Consider the following 18,630-nt stretch of genomic DNA (forward strand, 5'->3'; position numbering starts at 1 on the left):
GTATAAGCACGCTTGGGGATGCCAGGGAATGAATGCGCTTGGGGTTGCTAGGGAATGAATTCGCCTGGGGTTGCCAGGGAATGAATGCGCCTAGGGTTGCTAGGGCCTTCCTGGGGTTGCCGGGGAATGAATGCACATGGGGTTGCCAGGGTCTTCCCGGGGTTGTCGGGAAATGAATGCGCCTGGGGTTGCTAGGGCCTTCCTAGGGTTGCCAAGGAATGAATACACCTGAGGTTGCCAGGGCCTTCCTGGGATTGCTAGGGAATGAGTGCAATCCTGGGGCTGCCAGGAGGTGTGAGCAAGTATGGAAAGCATATTTGAAAGTTAGTACACAGATTACAATATTCAAATCATTGAGCTATTATCAAAGTGTATGGATACATATAGACTTTATCGCAGTCTGAATTGTAAAAGTAACTTTATCGCAAAATGCAGGTTGCAAATACATGTACTAATGATTGGACACAAGTATTCAATAGTAGAGTAAAATAAGAAAGCAAAGATATTGAAACACTTTTCATTTACTCATGAAGTAAGTACATGCAGTAAAGGAATTACATAAGTACAGAATTATTCGAAGTAAGGTTTCAACCAATAGCCATTGATTGTTTCATCCTCTTCTTTTGTATCTACAATCTTCAATACATAATTGCCCGGTGCATGGGCTTCTTTTATCACATACAACCCTCCCATGTTGGGGTGAATTTTCCAGCAGACTTACCCTACCTAACATTTATCGCTGTTTTGAGCACCCTATCTCCTTCTTTGAAGTTTCTAGGTCTCAAAGGTCTGTTGAAATTTGTGGCTAGGGCTTGTTTATATTTGGTTTGCTTTGTAAGGCCAAGTTTCTGGCTTCATCTATGACTTCAAGCTTGTCTGGGAGTAAGTGGTCCATGTCTTCTAGTCAGACCTTCTTGCCCATCGCAAAGGCTACTCGGGCGGATACAACCCGTATTTCTGCTGGTAGTATTGCTTATTGGCCATATACCAATGAATAGGGCATCGCCTGTGTGCTCTTCCTAATGGTGGTGCGATAGGCCCGGAGGGTTTCTGACTGCTTTTCTGCTCAATCCTTTTGATTATCAGCCACTGTTTTACTTAACAACCATAGTAGGGTCTTATTTGTGGCCTCTGCTTATCCATTACCTCATGGGTAATATGTTGTTGGAGTTCCTAGTCTCACACCGTATTGCCCTAGGAGGTCACAAACTTCTTGATTTTTGAAGGATAGGCCGTTGACTGTCAGGATCCGCATTGGGACTCCAAATCTTTGAACAATGTTCTACCTTAGGAAGTTGGTTGTGTTTTTTGTGCTACTTCTTTGCAAGGGTATGGCCTCTACCCATTTGGTGAAATAATCTGTGGCCACTATGATGAAGCAATACCCTTTGAAAAGGGGTGTATCTTGCCTATAGGTCTACCCCCCAAGTATGAAAGGGCCAAGGGGTTATGATTGGAAGAAGGCTGTTGGCAGGTTTATGGATTCTTTTGGCATGGCACTTGTGACATTTGCACACATGCCTCTGAGTATTGGTTGGCTAGTAGAAACCTAAGTGTAGGATGTGATTGTATAACGCTAGTTGTCCCTAGTGGGCAGCTGGTTCGGAGCTACGGGTTGCCTCTAGTATTTCTTCAATCTCATTGCCAGCCAAGCACCACAAAGGTTTTCCTGTATGTGATTTTCTAAATAGCATCTCTTCTTGGAGATAGAACCACCTTGCCTTAGATAAAAGCCTTCTCCTCAATGTAACATCAATGGGCAACGTTTGATCTTGCAGATAGTTGATATACATCCTCCTCCAATCTTCCTCGCCGACCACGAGGCACTCTCTTCTATCTACTTGTGAGATACACTTATCACATTCTCATTGTAACCTGGTGGTGTCTGACATCATCTTAGGCTAGTAATACCTTAACCTTTGTAATTTTCGGAAGAGAGTGCTTGTGATGTCCCCACAATGGGTCTTATGTACTTCATTCAGGACTGCTTTGGCCTCCGCTTTTCCTAGGCATCTTGTCCTCACCCCATCTGACTATCTATGATACAGTACCCCATTCACTAGTTGGAACTTTGCGATCAAGTTGCTATCCTGCGCCCCTATGGTCTAACTCTTCAATTTTTGGATTATTTCATACCTCCTATAATTTGTCATTATTTCTTCCTCCTTTTCTACCCAATCCTTCAATGTGATGGTTGATTGCTTGTCGACTGACTGGATGGCGATCTCTATTGGCTTTGTGTTGGATTGTATCTTGGACCCTAAGGTAGCCCGTGTGTCAACGAACCTATTTTTGGCTCTAATTTGGTATTTGAAGTCTATGTCTGGGTTGCGGACTAGCCTCTGAATCAGGGTCTTATATGGCAGAATGGTCACTTCCTTTACTGTTGTACTTCCATCAAGCTGGCCAATCACCAATTTAGCATCACCGATCACTTTTATCTTCATTGCACCGGTCTCTATCGTTTTGATCAAGCCTAGGACTAGGGCTTCATACTTTGCTATTGTTGTGAGAATAGGGAAACTGGATCTTGAAAGAGTAGGCAGACGTTTGTTCGTCATGTGAGGTTAGGGTGACCACAGTGTCAGCCGAGGTGCTAGTGCTATTCCCGCTGAAGGCTAGGACCCACACATTACCTTCGACCATAGCGATAATGGGTATGTTTCCGGGTACTTCATCTGATATAGGAAAATCACCACTATAGGGGAAGGTGACCAACAGATTTGCTGCTACTTGACACTTGATAACCCTTGGCTAGGTGTATTTTATTGTATACTCATTAAGCTGCATCATCCACTTGACAAGTCTACCAGACAGGGGAGGTCTGTCCATGCGGAACTTGATTGGGTCGTTCCAGGCGATAAGTTTGACTTTTTGACTATGATTGAAAACCAATGCTAGACACTGATGTTCCAATTTTTCTCAGTTGGTTTGAGAGTCTTACTGGCATAGTATATTGGAAATTCCACTCTTTGGTCGTCTTCTTGGACTAAAAGGGATCCTCTGGCCTCTGAGCCTGTGGCGATGTATATCCTGAATTTGTGCCCTTCCTTGGGCGATGACATGGTTGGGGCCCTAGCAAGGGTTGCTTTTAATTACTCAAAGGTCTACAGGTACTCTTGGGTTCACTTGAACTTGACAAACTTCTTGACTAACTTTATTAGTGGTAGAACTACATGTGCGATGCCAAGAACGAACCTTCTTAGGTATGAAACTTTTCCTAAGAAGGTTTTCAGTTGAGATTCATTCATTGGAGGTGGGAGATCTAAGATTGCTTTAATCTTGCACTCATCCGGGTGTATCATGTTAGACAGTTTTGTATGCCCTTAGCTTCAATCAAAATGATGTACTTTATGAGTTTATTGTAAATGAACAAAAGTGCATATTTGATTCATGTTCCCTTGGTATGTTTCTGTGTAATACCCTTAAACTGGACACTTAATGAAACTCGTGTTAGTTTAGAATGTTCATAGCTAGCGGGTCGGTCTGGGGAGACCTATCCTGACAAGGTTGACACTGTGGCGCCACCAAGTCGGTTGGGGTGGCTTGTCTCAGCCACCGGGGTGAGACCCTAGGCACATACAGTGTAGGATTAATTGAATCTTTGAATTGGACCAGATTTCTAGTATTGCCCTGGACCCTGGAGATTGATGGGCAAAATTGGAAAATTACACCCGACCTATAGACTCGATAATGATATTGCACTAAGTGTCGGATTGGGCTGTCTTTGATGTACCAATCAGTTAGATCCTTAGCGGGGGTCAAAACCTGGGTATGTTGGGACAGTCTGAAAATTCATCTGAGTGGGTGATCATAGTGACAGGATCAGCCCCTTTGTCGGACAAAGGTAATGATGATCGGGGGTGCACTCTCACTGATGGAAACCAAGACTACCGGCAGCCGATTTCAATCGTTGAGATTTGTTTTGCAAAATATATTTTATATGAGATATAAAAGTATATAAATTATGGTTACGAAATGATTTGCAAAAGGTTTTAATTCCCGAGATCCATATAAGCAGAGAGTGTAACACTGTTCCTTGCAGCCGAGGGAGAGGTCCTCTCTTGTTGGGCAGTGTATGATCATTATGGGCTGAGAGGTTAAGTGTAAGACCATTGAGGATAATACCTGATGGGCTAATCTTGCATCTGCCCACAGTCCCTGGGTGTTACAAGGTGGCTTGGCCCAGGGACCACTTAGGGTAAGTGTTGGGCCCATAGAGCCCATTTGATGGGTTTTAGGGGGTGCATTGTCTATAACAGTGTATTCGGCCAGGCCTTGTAACAAAGGCTGGGCTGAACCCATGTGCTGATGTGTAGATCAATGTTAGGGTCCCACGCCATACAAGGAAGCCCAACCGGGCAGCAGTTTGGAAGGCTAAATGAATACATAACCTTAAATGGGCCTTTAGCCCATTTCAAACTGGGCTAATTTGATTAGTCACTTAAGGGGCAAATTCTGAGATGGATCAGTTGATAGGATTAGGCCCAGACCCTATCCACTAAGAGAGTCCAAGATCTAAATGAGATTTAGATATGGAAACCTCCTAATTAGATTAGGAGATGGCTGATCTAATCTGCAGATAAGATAAGGGTTATCCCTTATCTTAAAGGGACTTCTAATCTAAATATGATTTGGGTTAGCAACTCCTAATGGGATTAGGAGCTGATTTCTTTAAGATTATAAAAGGAGAAGGGGGTGGCAGCCTTTAGACATGCAAGACACACATCCTTGTCTTCAAAGCTGAGATTACCAGAAGAGAGAATTTTGTGCCCTACAAATACTCTCTTGCTGCCTCCTTCCTGCAGCCGCCGCCTATAGCAGTTTGATCTCCAGTTCTTGGGAGAAATCAAGATTGGATCTTGACACCAATCTTTTGGAGAAAAGATTGGTGGGAGTTGTATTCACAAGTCGTTCAGGTGATTCTTGAGAAGGATCAAGTTCTTTTGGTAGAACACTGTTGATTCTGCTCCACCCTGTATTGCGCCATTTTCAGTGGGAGCAGATTTTGGATCCTTCCTTGGGCGCGAACATCTCCATTGGGAGATACTGCTTCTCTGTATCAGGTATTATCCCTCCCTACTCCTTTTGGTTCAGATCTGGTTCAGTTTGTGGTTCAAGAATGATCCTTGAAAATATGATTTTCTAAATAGGGAATTCGATTCCTAGTTGAAAGGAGAGAAAATTTTTTGAAATTCACCCCCTTATTCCGCAATCTATGGGCGTCCATTTGATGGATTTCCAATCTCTTCATATCCCTGTTTGGTTCATTCTGTAACCTAAGAACTTGACTGACTACATTCCAAATGAACATTTCAATGGGTTTAACCTTAGCTTGAAATCCCTGCATTAGGTGAATACTTTCCTCCAGACCTTCGATTTGTTTGTGCATCATATCGTGGAAGACACTAGTCATCACTCTCTAATATGTGGCTCCAGCATTCTTTAGGCCGAAGGGCATCATCTTTTAATAAAAATTCCCTATCGATGTCCTAAAGGCTATGTGAGGTGCATCGGCAGGGTCCATAAAAATTTGGTTGTACCACTGTAGGCATCTAGGAAGGAGAAGAGCTCATGTCCCACAATCGAATCTATCAAGACTTCCATTTGGGTAGAAGGAACTCATCTTTTGAATAGGCCTTATTTAAGTCTCTAAAGTCAACACAACACATGCGATAAGCTGAGGTTAGTTTTCAAGTGGTATACTATTGCTAAATGACTAGGTGGGGAACACTAACCTGAGCTATCCATTCTTCTTCTATATCGGTACTATATTGGCTACCCATTGGGGGTGTGCTATAGGTTTGATGAAACTACATTCAGGAGCCGCTCTTTCCTCTTTAATCCTCAAGGTTATTTTTGGCTTTAAAATCCTGAGGCTGCTTCACTCACCGGTACTTGGGATTTGTGCACTGAGTGTCTTACGAGATCTAGGTCTAGTCCTGGCATTTGGTCATATGACCAAGCAAAAACACCCTGAAACTCTGTGAAGATACACAAATTAGACTTGTTTATAGGTTTTAAAGTTTTGCGATAAAGAGGGCTTGTTACCTCTTAGTAGTGCGATAAGCTTTTCTTTGTCCTCAGTTACTAGTTTGGAAAATATGTATAGCGGTATTCTCTCTATTCCGTTAGCCTCTAGGTTGATTTCTTCTAACGGAATAGAGAGAAGACCGCTATACATATTTGCCAAACTAGTAACTGAAAACAAAGAAAATCTTATCGCACTACTGAGAGGTAACAAGCCCTCTTTATCGCAAAACTTTAAAACCTATAAACTAGTATAATATGTGTATCTTCATAGAGTTTTAGGGTGTTTTTGCCTGGTCATATGACCAGATGCCAGGACTAGACCTAGATCTCGTAAGACACTCTCTGTGCACAAATCCCAAGTACCGATGAGTGAAGCTGCCACAGTCATATTTGGCTGTAGTGACATCGTTTTGTGGTCCTCAGTTACTAGTTACTGTAGCGACGTTGTTTTGCAAGAATGGTGCGGTGAAATAGTGTTGGTTGAAACATTACTTAGAGTTCTTTGTTAGAGAATTATAATGACTTTCTTGGTAGAAAAGAGATAATATGTATGTGTATTAGCAAAGGATTAGACAGTCATATTTGGAGGAGAATTGTAGTTCATGATGTACTTTCTTGGAGGACGATCTTGCAAGCAATAAAAAATCGAAGAACTAAAGAAAATCATACTTCAAGGGTGGTCTTTTTGAAAAAAAAGACATTTAACAATGGTTACAGATTGCAATAAGGTTATCCTTTCATTCTAGCAGATTTGAATGTCATAGGATAAATCATAATTTTATAAAATCATACCTCAAGGATGGCCTTCTTAACTGCTGATGGTTCGTTGTCCTCATAATCCACGACGATGGTGTAGTAGTCCTTTCCACCGGTTCTCGTCACTCGTATGCATCTGCTTCTTTTCTTTCACTTGGTAGTCTCTATAGGCTTGCTCTCTGTGAGGTTAGGCAGTTTTGTCCCTTCGACCTTGGCTATTATTGTCTCCCCTTCATCTGCTATCTCTTTGAAGTAGATAGCATCCTTTCGGTGCATTTCCGACTAATCGAAGGGGGCCCTGGTGATTGGGATCCTGATTGATCTCCCTCGGTGTATGTCTTTGATGCATTGGTGGTATGTTGACGGGACGAGGGCCAAGGCGTGTATTAGGGAGCACCCCAAGAGGGCATGGTAAAAAGTCCTCCCCGGGATCACCTAGAACTCCTGTGTGTTGTTGAACTGGCCAATCGTGATTTGCAGTTCAATGGACCCCTCTGTGATGGATGCATTACCATTGAAGTCTGTCACCTCTAATGCCAATCCTTTGATATCTTCTTTGCATACATTCATCAATTCCAACGTGTGGATGCAAATGAGGTTGATAGAGCTTCCTGTGTTGACCATCGATCTTCTCATTTCAAACCCGCCTATTTTTGCCAGGATGAGTAGTCTGTTGTGGTGGGGGTCAGCAGCTAACATGTAATCCGCTGTGAACTATATGCTACTGCGGTTGTGGTTGTACGGTTGTAGTGGATGCCTGAAGACTTCCTCTAATGCTCTGATGGCCAATTTCTGTGTTATCGTCTTTGCCCCCTGTTTGGTGAAGAACTATTGTAGTTCTTGGCTCTGCTCTAGCTTTTCTATTAGGGCGTTATATTGGTACTAGCTAGCTGCTCCTACCACATTGATACTACCTCCTTGGGTATGGGCTAGGAGGGGGTCAGTTTCTATGCGTGTCGGGTCTCTCTTGATGAATTCATCAAGTTTTACTTTTTGTACAAATAATCTCCTCAAGGTGAAACAACCCATCAGATCATGGTGTGGTGATTGGTGAAAGTTGCACCATCTCCTGCTATGCCTATCGTTATACGGGTTTACTCTTGTTGGTGGAGGCGACAGGTTGATGACCCTGTCCTCGACTAGTTTATTCATTATCATAATCACCTCGTCCCTTGTGCAGGGGAAAGGGGGAGGGACACTTATTTTTCCTAGGGCGTTGTCTCATTGGTACGACCCCTGTTTGGCTCCTTCGTTGTTCCTAGGTTTCCGATCAACTATATACGCCTCATTCCTGTTGTATGGGGAGGTGTCCTTGACGGTGCATGCTGTTCTCTCTGCACATCTCCAAAGTTGGCTGAACGGCTCAACCTCCACGTTCTCAATGCCGACTCCATAGGTGGGGCGCATGCCTTGTACACACTATTCGATTAAGCTCCTCTGTGGCACGTCCATCGAATACAGAGTGTGCTAGCTTCTAGAACCTCATAACATAGACCAAAAGGTCCCCTCCCGGTCCTTGCTCCATGTTCCTCAAATCAGACATCGTCAGTTTTCTCTCTAGGGTGAACCATTTTGATAGGAACTTTTTGGCTAGTTCACCCCACAAATCAATGCTTCCAGGGGCGAGACTTATGAACCATGTGTACACTGGGCTGGTCAAAGATTTTAAGAACTCGCATACTTTGAGGTCCCCATCCAGAGCAAAGGAACCAAGGGTGTCTTCAAACTTGCTATCTCTTGTGGGCTACCCCTTTGTCCATTGTAATGTGGCCATTGCTGGGGAGAAGTATACCCAGCAGGATAGGGCTTGTACAAGATGCGGTCAGAATATGACTTTCATAGGACAGCTGAATCCTGTGCTTAGTTGCGGCTTTCAACCACTAGCCCCTGGACATATTCCCTCAGTTTGTTTCGTCTGAGGGGGGTCTTTGCAATTGGATCGGCATAGGGAAAGGTGTTAGATTGATGGATAGGTTGGTGGACTATTTGGGTTGGAGTTGGGTTAGCCTTATTGGGCTGTTCTAGGGTGGCGGGAGTTTGGTTGGAGGCATGGCGGATAGGGATGGGGATGCCGACAAGAGTGGCGGTGGGGGTTTGTTCGGCTTGGGCCAAACGTTTGCGTGGGATTTGGAGGGTGTTCCTCATTTCCTCATGCATCTATTCAAGCCTTCTGAATCTTCTTTCAAAAAGCGCATCGAACTCGTATACTTTTTTCAAAAGGATTTCGATGTCGGCTTGGATAAGCATTTCCATCTTAGGCTAGTCCTCTACCCCAGGGTTGGTGTTTTCTGGGATGTTGCTCTGTTCTTCGGGGATGTGGGTAAGGTTAATTCTTCGTGAGGCCATTCTCTATGATGAAAAACAGAACTGGGGATTCTACTTTAGGTAGGGTAAGGCTTGGTTGGGGGATTGTCTCTTTGAAATACAGAGAAAGACCGGGAAGTGGGGAGATTGGTTTTTGGGCTAGGATGATGCTAAGTAGAGCAAGGAGTCCAAGGCAAAGGGTGATCGAGTGCTGAGTGAGTTTTCAATATGAGGAGGGTATCTATTTAAGGGGAAGATCCCGATGTCCTAAAAGGTAGGAGATAAAGATGCTCGTCTCCTATTATGAAAGGGAATATTGCATTTACTATCAACCATTGGGCACACCACTGGGGCTTCGCTATGTGTCTCGTGGGGATCCTCTTAAGGATCAACCCTCCTTTCACTTACGAACCCTCATTACTCACATGTGCTACCGCCTCTTGTGTGCCCTACTTAATTGACGTTGCGTTCGTGACGTCACCGCCTGGAGGATGATGTCTTGTTAGCCCTACATGGCGTTCTGCCACGTCTTTTAATGGGCCATGGGTTTATCATGGGTTTGAGCATGCGTGAGCCTCGCCCTGGGCTCAGCCCGAGCTGCGAATGGGCTCGTAGGGGACATGCGATGAACCATGGGTTTATTGCAATTCTGGGATGCATGATGTGGGTTCATCGCAAGTATGCAGTGCATTGCGGGTTCATCGGAGCAGAGAAGTTAGCTGTAGGCTTTTCACATGAAGCCTCGTGGTATAAATTCGGTGTTTAATGTTCTCTTAGGGACTGCGTGAACACTATATACCTACACTCACCGTTAAGTGTCTTGGGAAAAGGCACAAATTCCCTTTAAGTGTCATCTAATTTTCTTTATCAACTTTCTGTTAATAAAACACAACGGTCCCAACTTCCCACTAACCAAACCAAACATAAAGCATAAGAATTCAAATATATGAAAACAGAAGAACAGGACGAAGCTGAAGCCTTGTCGCTCTGATCTACTGATTATGGAAATCAAGAGGGAGAAGCATAGGTGAGGAAATTAAAGCTCTTGAAGCCGAAGAGGACTTCGAGTTTGGTTCATGGGGTGCCTCTCTTTTGATAGAATCAGAAATGGGTGCAGCCGATGATGTGTTCTTTCAGGGCCAGATCCTATCTTTATGAATCTTGATTAGCTCTGAAATGACATGTTCTTTAATGCATCAAACTGACAGTGTGAAATGTGTTGGATGATTATAAGGTTAGAATATTAGCTAGAAATTACACATCAAATGTTGGATTAAGTAGTACTTCACCTAATATATCTATGGCCATGCCTCTGAAACGAAGTTGCCACTGTCCAAGTTGTTCATGGTGTTCGAGCACTAGGGAGAGCAGATTGTAGGAATAGAATGTGACTAGAGCACCCATACTTAGGCAAAAGACTCCAGCAACCCAACCCAGCAAAGAAAATGCAAATGGTAAACTCAGAAGCACCAAAGCTACAATCGAAACTGCTAGATGATACCTGCAATTTTAAACAAAAACATGCAAACCCCCCTTTAGTCTTCCATGAACTTCCTCTCTCTCTCTCTCTCTCTCTCTCTCTCTCTCTCTCTCTCTCTCTCTCTCTTGGAACAATTATGATTCAAGAGGACCAAAGTTAAAAAAAAAAAAAAGCTAAAAATCAATATAGAGATGAAAAGGTGAAGATAAGTCCACCTCTCGATTTGAGAACAAAGAGAGATGTTGCGTCAAGATCCTTATGATGTTGAAGTTGGGCCATGGAAGAAGAATGGTTCAGTCCAACTTCCATCAAATTTGGAAGTGGAAGAACAGTACTCATCTTTCTCTCCATAGATTGAAACTTGTAAAGGTGTATGAGACACAAGCACACAAAACAGAAAGAAAAGGAGTTTCACTTATAAGAGTAAGCATGGTCAATGGTCCAGAGCTTCCAAATTCATCAAATACCCACTTATAATCACACTGTTATTGAGTAGTTGTAAGTGTTCATTTAGTGCAATTGAAACAGTTTCTTCGAAGGTACTTGTTTCTAAGGCCAAAAGTAATAGAAGAAACTAAAACGTGAGTCAAAGTGATCATCATGAAATATCTGTCATGAAACAACAACAATAGCAGCAGAGGGATGAGGGAAAGCAAGCCAAGTCTCACCATCGCACATTTGAGTGGTTAAAGGAGCTCCCGATTATAGATGTGCCACGGGAAGTTCAATAACAAGTCTCTCTCGTGTTTATTCCAATGAGTGCCTTTTATAACTATACCCCACTTTCTCCTAAATTATCCCTTACTATCTCTAATTCCTATTTATCTCCTAAATTATCTCTAATTCATATTTATGCTCTCCCCACTTTTCGTCTATATCTATCTAAAGAAAGTTTCAATTAAAAATTTTTTGCAATTATGTAAATATTATAATGACTTTATGTAATAACTTTAATATATTTATTAAAAACACAAAAACAATTATAGTAGATTTAATAATGTGTGTGTGTGTATATATATGAAATTCATAATGAAATTATGTAATAACAATATAAATTATAATTTTATGGATTATTCAATTTAATAACTAAATAATATTTTAAAAATATAAATAAAATTTTATATAAATGTTATTCAAATAACAAAAATTAAAATTAGAAAATAAAATATTATTTATTTCAATAACTAAATATTTTAAATAACAAAATATCTGAATAATTGTATAACAAAATATTTAACATTGTGTAATAACTTCAAAAGAAATAAAAAATAAATATTTTATGTATTATTGAAATATTTAAATAACAAAATATTTAACATAAATAAATTTTAAATAGTAAAAATAATTCAATAATTTACTAATACTATAAATTATAATTTTATGGATTATTAAATTTAATAAATAATGAATATTTTAAATTTTAAATAATAGTATTATCTAAATAATTAAATAATATTATAAATAAATAATTTTTAAATACTTTACGTATCAAAGTATTAATAATTGAATCATATTTTATGTATTATTTAAAAAAGCTAGATTAAATAGCAAAATCGTATTATAACTTTAAAAAATTATCAAAAACACAAAAATAATTATAATAGGTTTAATAATATTCGGTAATAACAATATAAAATATAAATAATTGAAAAAATATATTATTGAAATAGTGAAAGTAGATTAAATAACTTAGAGGTATTGAAGCTTAATTAGTTATTTATTGTATTTTCACTATAATTTTTCAATAATTATTAGAGATTAAATAGATGAAATTAAGAGTGTTCACTAGGTGGTTCAATTCAATTATAGATTGTTTGGCTAGTTGAATTGATCAATTTGGTCGAGTTGACGAGCTGGTCTAAAACTAACCAACCATTAATGAAAACCAACTCAAGTTGCATCGATCAACTTTTGCATCTGGATCACGGTCATCAGTTCAATCGTCATGGTTGAAAGGGTTAAACTATTCCACGTCAACACTCTCTATATTTAAATATACATATATAAATGTGCATATATGCATATATGTGGACAAATACATATTTTATCAATAAATAGTGTATAATTATGTTTTACATATAATATATGTATTATTTTATATTTTTTTCATATTTTAAAAAATTACGATTTCAAGACAAAAAAGGTTTTTTTTTTTTTTTTTGTAAAAATAGTGGGCAAGGCACCCACAACTCCTTAGGACAAATAGAAAGTTTGCACATGCATTAAGTATTCAACTTATAACATAATGACCGGGTCAAACAGGTCAACAATTGAACCCTCCAAGTCAGGTGGTTTTTTACCAAGGGTTTTTGACCGAAAGGTGGGTTTCAATAGAACTAGGCCCAGAATCAAGGTCGAGTGACGATTTGAACGGTTCACTAGATTGGGTCAATGGTGGGTTGAAAACATTGGTATCGGTTTGGGCCAGTTTTTAGTTTGGTTAGTCGGTTCAAAAGATTTAAATTTAAAATATTAAATTGCATTTAACAAATACATTGATATTATTAAAATAATAAACTTAAAAATTTAAGTTTACAATATAAAATATTTTAAACTAAGAAATATGGGAATTTTCCCACTTTTCTATTGAAATATTATATATATATATATATATAATCGGATCGGTTCAAATTTGATCGGTTTACAAATGGCTGGTTGGGAAATTGTTGAACCGAAGTCGACTAGAAATACTAAAAAGTGACCAACTCAGGTCGAGCTAAGTCAGTTTTGTCAGTTTCATCAATTTGATGAATATCCATAGCTGAAATTAATTATTGTTATTTTCATATTACAAAAAAAAAATTAAAATAGTATAAAAAATATAAACAGTTATTAATTATTTAAAAATTAAATTATAAAACAATCGTATACTCTTGTGTATTTCTATTATTTAAATTTTGCTTAAAAAAGTCCATGCATCGCATAGGTCCCTACTAGTAAGAATACTATTATCATGGTACCTTTTGTAAAAAATGTTATAAAACTTAAAACCCTTTACCCTAACTTATCCTTGGTCTTAAGTCGTGACTACTGAACCCACTTTGCAATTCTAAATATGCCATTCGGGGACGGATTAGTGGATTTCTTTGAAGTATGGTTTTAAAATATTTTTGTAAGTAACTTGACAAGCTTGTAAATATTTTTTCCACGGATGACGATAGCTTGTGACAACCATATTCATAGACTACATTTGGCTTAAAAAAATTAAAGAGAAATAAAGAAAATTAAAGTCACAGAAAATAGAGGTCCTTATAAAGAAAATTCACAAACTTTGTGAAGATTTTTCCCAACTTTATATTTCTCTCTGTCAAACAAAAGATAGCCTTCAAGGAAATACTAGAATTTGGTCTTGAACCGTAATTTAAATGGTGTTCTAGAAAATCAAAATCTAAGTCAAATGGCGCAATTAAAGCATAACCTATGTTGTCCTTACAAATAAAAGCCCTCAATTCCATCACAATCCAAAAGAGATAAAAAAAAAAAAAACCCACCACTTACTAGTCAATTAGTCAACCGTGGTGGCTATAATAGGGGTCCCACATGTTACCATGTGTGCCATTTGACATTAATCTGTTGGAAGTGGCATATCATGTAAGGTCACTTCATGAATTGTAACCCCAAAGACCAAGTTTGATTTGGCAAAATATAAGAGAGGAAAAGAAAGATGAGGGAAAGTTTTGCATTTTGGGTTATTTTTAGTACAATCCAAACGAATAAAACAAAGGGATAAAGTATGTGTTTGATTGTGTGAGTGTCTATAGATGGGGTATTTTTAGATAAACATTTAATTGAAAAATGTTACTTTAAACACTTATTGTTTTTATTGTTTGGTTGGGCATTTTATGGGCGTTTCAAGTAATACTCGATAAAGCTATCATCCACCTCAGCTTACAATGCTCCACGTAAGCATTTCATTTCAATAAACCTTGGAGGGTTGGGAGAAACGTGAATTTGAAGCTTCCCCCAATGCCTCAAGCACATAAATCCAAATGTTTATGTTTTTTAATGTTTATTTGATAAACATTGAAACCAAACAGTGGTTTCATGCTGATGTGGTGTTTTTCCAAAAAATGCCCACAGGACCAAACATAGCCTCTTTAGAAAATTAAACTGGACAGTCAGTTTGAACGGTGACCCCTGGCCCCTAGTTGGTTTGATCATACTCTTAAAACCAAAAGTTATAAAAAACTGACTGAATCAGTCCTAGTTTTAGAAAATGGGCCAATTTTTTTTTTTTTTAAACATAAATACAAACTTCAGGAGGTCATAACTTTACGCTTGGATGTCCTTTGTAATTAGAACCCTTCGGCTCTTTTTGGAAGAAGTACAAATACAAATAAGTAATACAAAATGTAAGGTTTTGCAATCCCAAACTGAGCCTTAAGTTAATTGAATGAAAAGTTTGGTTTAAAGTTTCTTGGATAAGAGTATATCTTCTTTCTCTCTGTTGGTGCAATGCTTCTTCACTTTTTTTTTATCATTCTTTTCTCTTGCAGATGCTGTTTGTTTCTTAACTGGTCATGTGCACATTGTAAATGTACTTTAGGCTCTCCTTGAATGACCCTTTAAAACTTACATAAATGTTAACTTCTAGGAGCCCATCATCCCCTTATCACCACTATTCAAAGTTGTGTTAGCACTGAGAAATTAGGGGTAAAGAACTGAATGCACAAAAAAAAACATGTTTTGAGGATTAAAATCAAATACATTATTGATTAAAGATGATGGTAGAAATGCTAAAAGAAACTGAAACACAGAATTTAATAACTAACTCAGAACTTTAGTGCCCATCAACTTATTGATAAACTTTGAGGTTAAGCCAACTAAACTAATGAATCAGATTACATATCCTTGGCAATAATCTAGGTCTTTGTACTGAATGCATGTCCAATCTAAGCCTTCTACGGATAAAAGCACATATAGCTTCATTCACCCTTCCATGAAGATGGATCTGGTGTCTCCACTCCTACTGTAGTATATGAATTGTTTGGGTATCGGTCACCTTTAACATCTGATGAAGCTAAAGACTCAAGTTCAATCATTTCTTCTGGAGTTAATTTTATGGATAAAGCTCCAATGTTTTGGTTGAGGTTTCCAATCTTGGTGGTGCCTGGTATGGGACAAACATCACTTCCTTGATGATGGAGCCATGCCAATGCAAGTTGAGATGGAGTGCATCCTTTTCTAACAGCAATATCATTTACCTTCTCAAATACATAGTTGTTATGATCAAGATTCTCAGGCTGGAACCTTGGTAGAATCTGCAACATGCGTAGTGTATTGACATTTGAGTGATATAAAGTTACAGAAAAGAACATGTACACATGCATATATGGAAGAAGATTTAAGCAATTGTTATTGAATCTACCTTTAAAAAAAAAGGTTAGGAGGACATTTAAAATTAAAAGGACTAACTTCCAAAGTTTTTAAAAAATTTCAGCTATTTGAGGAAAGGGTACTTAGAATAATTTAAGGAATTTTTTTTGTCATATCATGAAATATAGAATAAAAGGAAAATTTGACACTCAGAACAGTATAAAATAAGGTTAAGGTTTAAGAAACGAAAAAAATTGTCAAGATAAAAAAATATAAAATGAAATGCCTATTTTGGAGTAAAGAAGCAAAGTCATTGCTCATTACTGTTTGAATATGTATCAAGTTCCTATGTTTATGGTGTCACCTTTGTTTGCTTAGCAAGTGGCATCTTCCAAAGAACAAATCCTTTGATACGTATAATGTATAGATACATCTAGAACATTTTAATTATCTTATATAGGAACATGAAAAATTTTAGTTTATTTTGAGTTTGTTAAGGTTCATCTAAAATGTGATCTAGATAAGTTACCACTATATTAGACCCTATACTTCCATTTGTGATACATTCTAATGAAAATGCAAAAAAAAAAAAATCAATACCATTTATAATACTACTACAACACATCAATGTTTTTTGAATTGAAATGCATGAATGAGAAAATATATACAAACCTTCCGGAAGTCCTTATCACCAAAATTTTCAACAACCTTAGGCCCTGATGAAAAAAAGCCTCTTCCTAGAGGACTGTATGCGACAATTCCTATACCAAGTTCTCTGAAATAAAGTTAAAATTAGAACCATGCATGCAATAATATCTTATCCATGCAGGGTTGGTATATTTATCTCACCTACAAGTAGGAATTATATCTTTCTCTGCATCCCTTGTCCATAATGACCACTCTAATTGCACAGCTGTTATTGGATGCACAGCATGTGCTCTTCTGATTGTTGAAGCAGAGGCCTCAGATAGTCCTATATATTTTATCTTTCCCTCTGCAATTAATTTTTTGAGTTCTCCCATCTTATATGGAAAACGGAAAATTGTGTTAGAAAGAAAACAATTGCTAATGATATCAAAATTTCTGTTAAAGAAAGAAAAATAGAATATTGGGTCAGTATCTTGCAACTTGAGCAATTACAACAAAAAATGATGTAATCCAAGCAATTATGACTTGATCCCCACCACCAGTTTACCCACCTAGGAAATTTTCTAAAAAGATCATGATAATTAATGAAGTTAACCATTCAATGGTGGATTCACATCCTCCATGAATGAGACACCTTTCAAATCTTTTTCAAGCTTGTTCAAATACAGGTAAAGCAAAGTTTAATTGTAGCATCTTCTTTAAAAAGAAAAGGCAAGAGAGGTACTTGCATATAACTATTGTGTAATAATTATAACAAGTTTGAATAAGAAAATAATTGCTCTGATTTTATCCACTGTTATTGTTCTTAATGAGTTCGTATCTGCTGCAATCAATTATACAGGATATGTGTGATTGGCCAATAATGTAGAACACCTTATCTGCTAACATAAAGTTCAATGGAGTTCTAAACTGGAAGCAAGATCACCAAAATTTTCTATTAATATTATTGGGGTTGGATTATATCCTCTATGGTGGTAGTCGCAAATTAAAATAAATCAGCTAAAGAAAAGGATTCAATTCAATTTCCTTCTTTTTTTTTTTTTTGCTTTTATAGTCACGGACCTTTTTCTATTTATCTTTGGCCACTTCAACAAAATTTAAAACCGGTAGCCATGGTTTCAAGACGCACGTGCTCTCTGGGTGGGTATATCCATCGTTTCTTTTCATTTTTCCATGGAGTTCTCTCTCTCTCTCTCTCTCTCTCTCTCTCTCTCTCTCTCTCTCTCTCTCTCTTGTCTGAAATCTCAATTCCCAAATCACGACTATGCGTGCTCTCTATTAGCCATCAAAATTCTAGCTATTTGTGGCAGTAGGAATTAGAAAACTGACTCACCGTGACCTCAATGGGAACTTGGGCATCGATCCGATGCTGATAATAGAGATCGATACAATCGACTTGAAGTCTCTTCAAGCTGTCCTCACATACGCCGGATCCCCTCGAATATCTACCTTCCAGTCGCCGATGAAGTTTATCCCGAATTTCGTTGCTAACTCAACCTTCTCTCTCATCCCTTTCAGAGCCTGTCCATATTCCAGAATAATCAACAACAACAACAACAAAAAAAAAAAAAAAAATCAAAACAACTAGAAGCAGAAAGCATACCTTCCCAAGTAGAATTTCGTTGGTGAAGGGGCCGTAGACGTTGGCGGTGTCAAGGAAGGTGATGCCATTGTTGATGGCATGGTGGATGAGAGCGATCATGTCTGGTTCTGGCTTCGGAACGTCTGTGAGTCTGATCTCACTTATTTCCGTGGTTTTAATTTTCTATCCCAATATATATGCCGAACTCCTCTATTCCCATATTGTTCCATAAAATTTGGGAAAGGGCCTGATTCCAATCTGACGCTAAAAGAGAGTCCATACTTGAATCATATCCCGTGGGCCATAGAAAATGACAAAAGATTAAGAGACAAAAGTTTAAGGTAAGCGCCTACGTCCGTAAATTTAACATAGTGGAAAAGGATTTCAGGAAGTTTTATTTATAAATAAAATTGAAGATGTAGCTTTATCACATTTCCAATTAAGTGGTGTTCATTTAATTGCGCTTGGAATTTCATGAGTTCTAACTAAAATTTTGACCGTAAATTTAACA

General features: G+C 38.3%; 1 pseudogene across 1 annotated transcript; it reads right to left on the bottom strand.

Annotated features, from left to right (window-relative positions):
- Positions 1–15,239: 15,239 nt before the first annotated feature.
- Positions 15,240–18,278, bottom strand: LOC148874425 (putative aldo-keto reductase 2; annotated as a pseudogene). The gene is made up of 5 exons (XR_016107810.1): positions 18,141–18,278; positions 17,871–18,058; positions 16,739–16,911; positions 16,562–16,664; positions 15,240–15,834 (listed from the first exon to the last, which is right to left on the bottom strand). The product of XR_016107810.1 is annotated as a putative aldo-keto reductase 2 (transcript).
- Between the last annotated feature and the right edge of the window lie 352 nt (positions 18,279–18,630).

This window comes from Nelumbo lutea, chromosome 1 (assembly GCF_056320005.1).
Source record: "Nelumbo lutea isolate HS-2025 chromosome 1, American lotus-T2T, whole genome shotgun sequence".
Taxonomy (NCBI): domain Eukaryota; kingdom Viridiplantae; phylum Streptophyta; class Magnoliopsida; order Proteales; family Nelumbonaceae; genus Nelumbo; species Nelumbo lutea.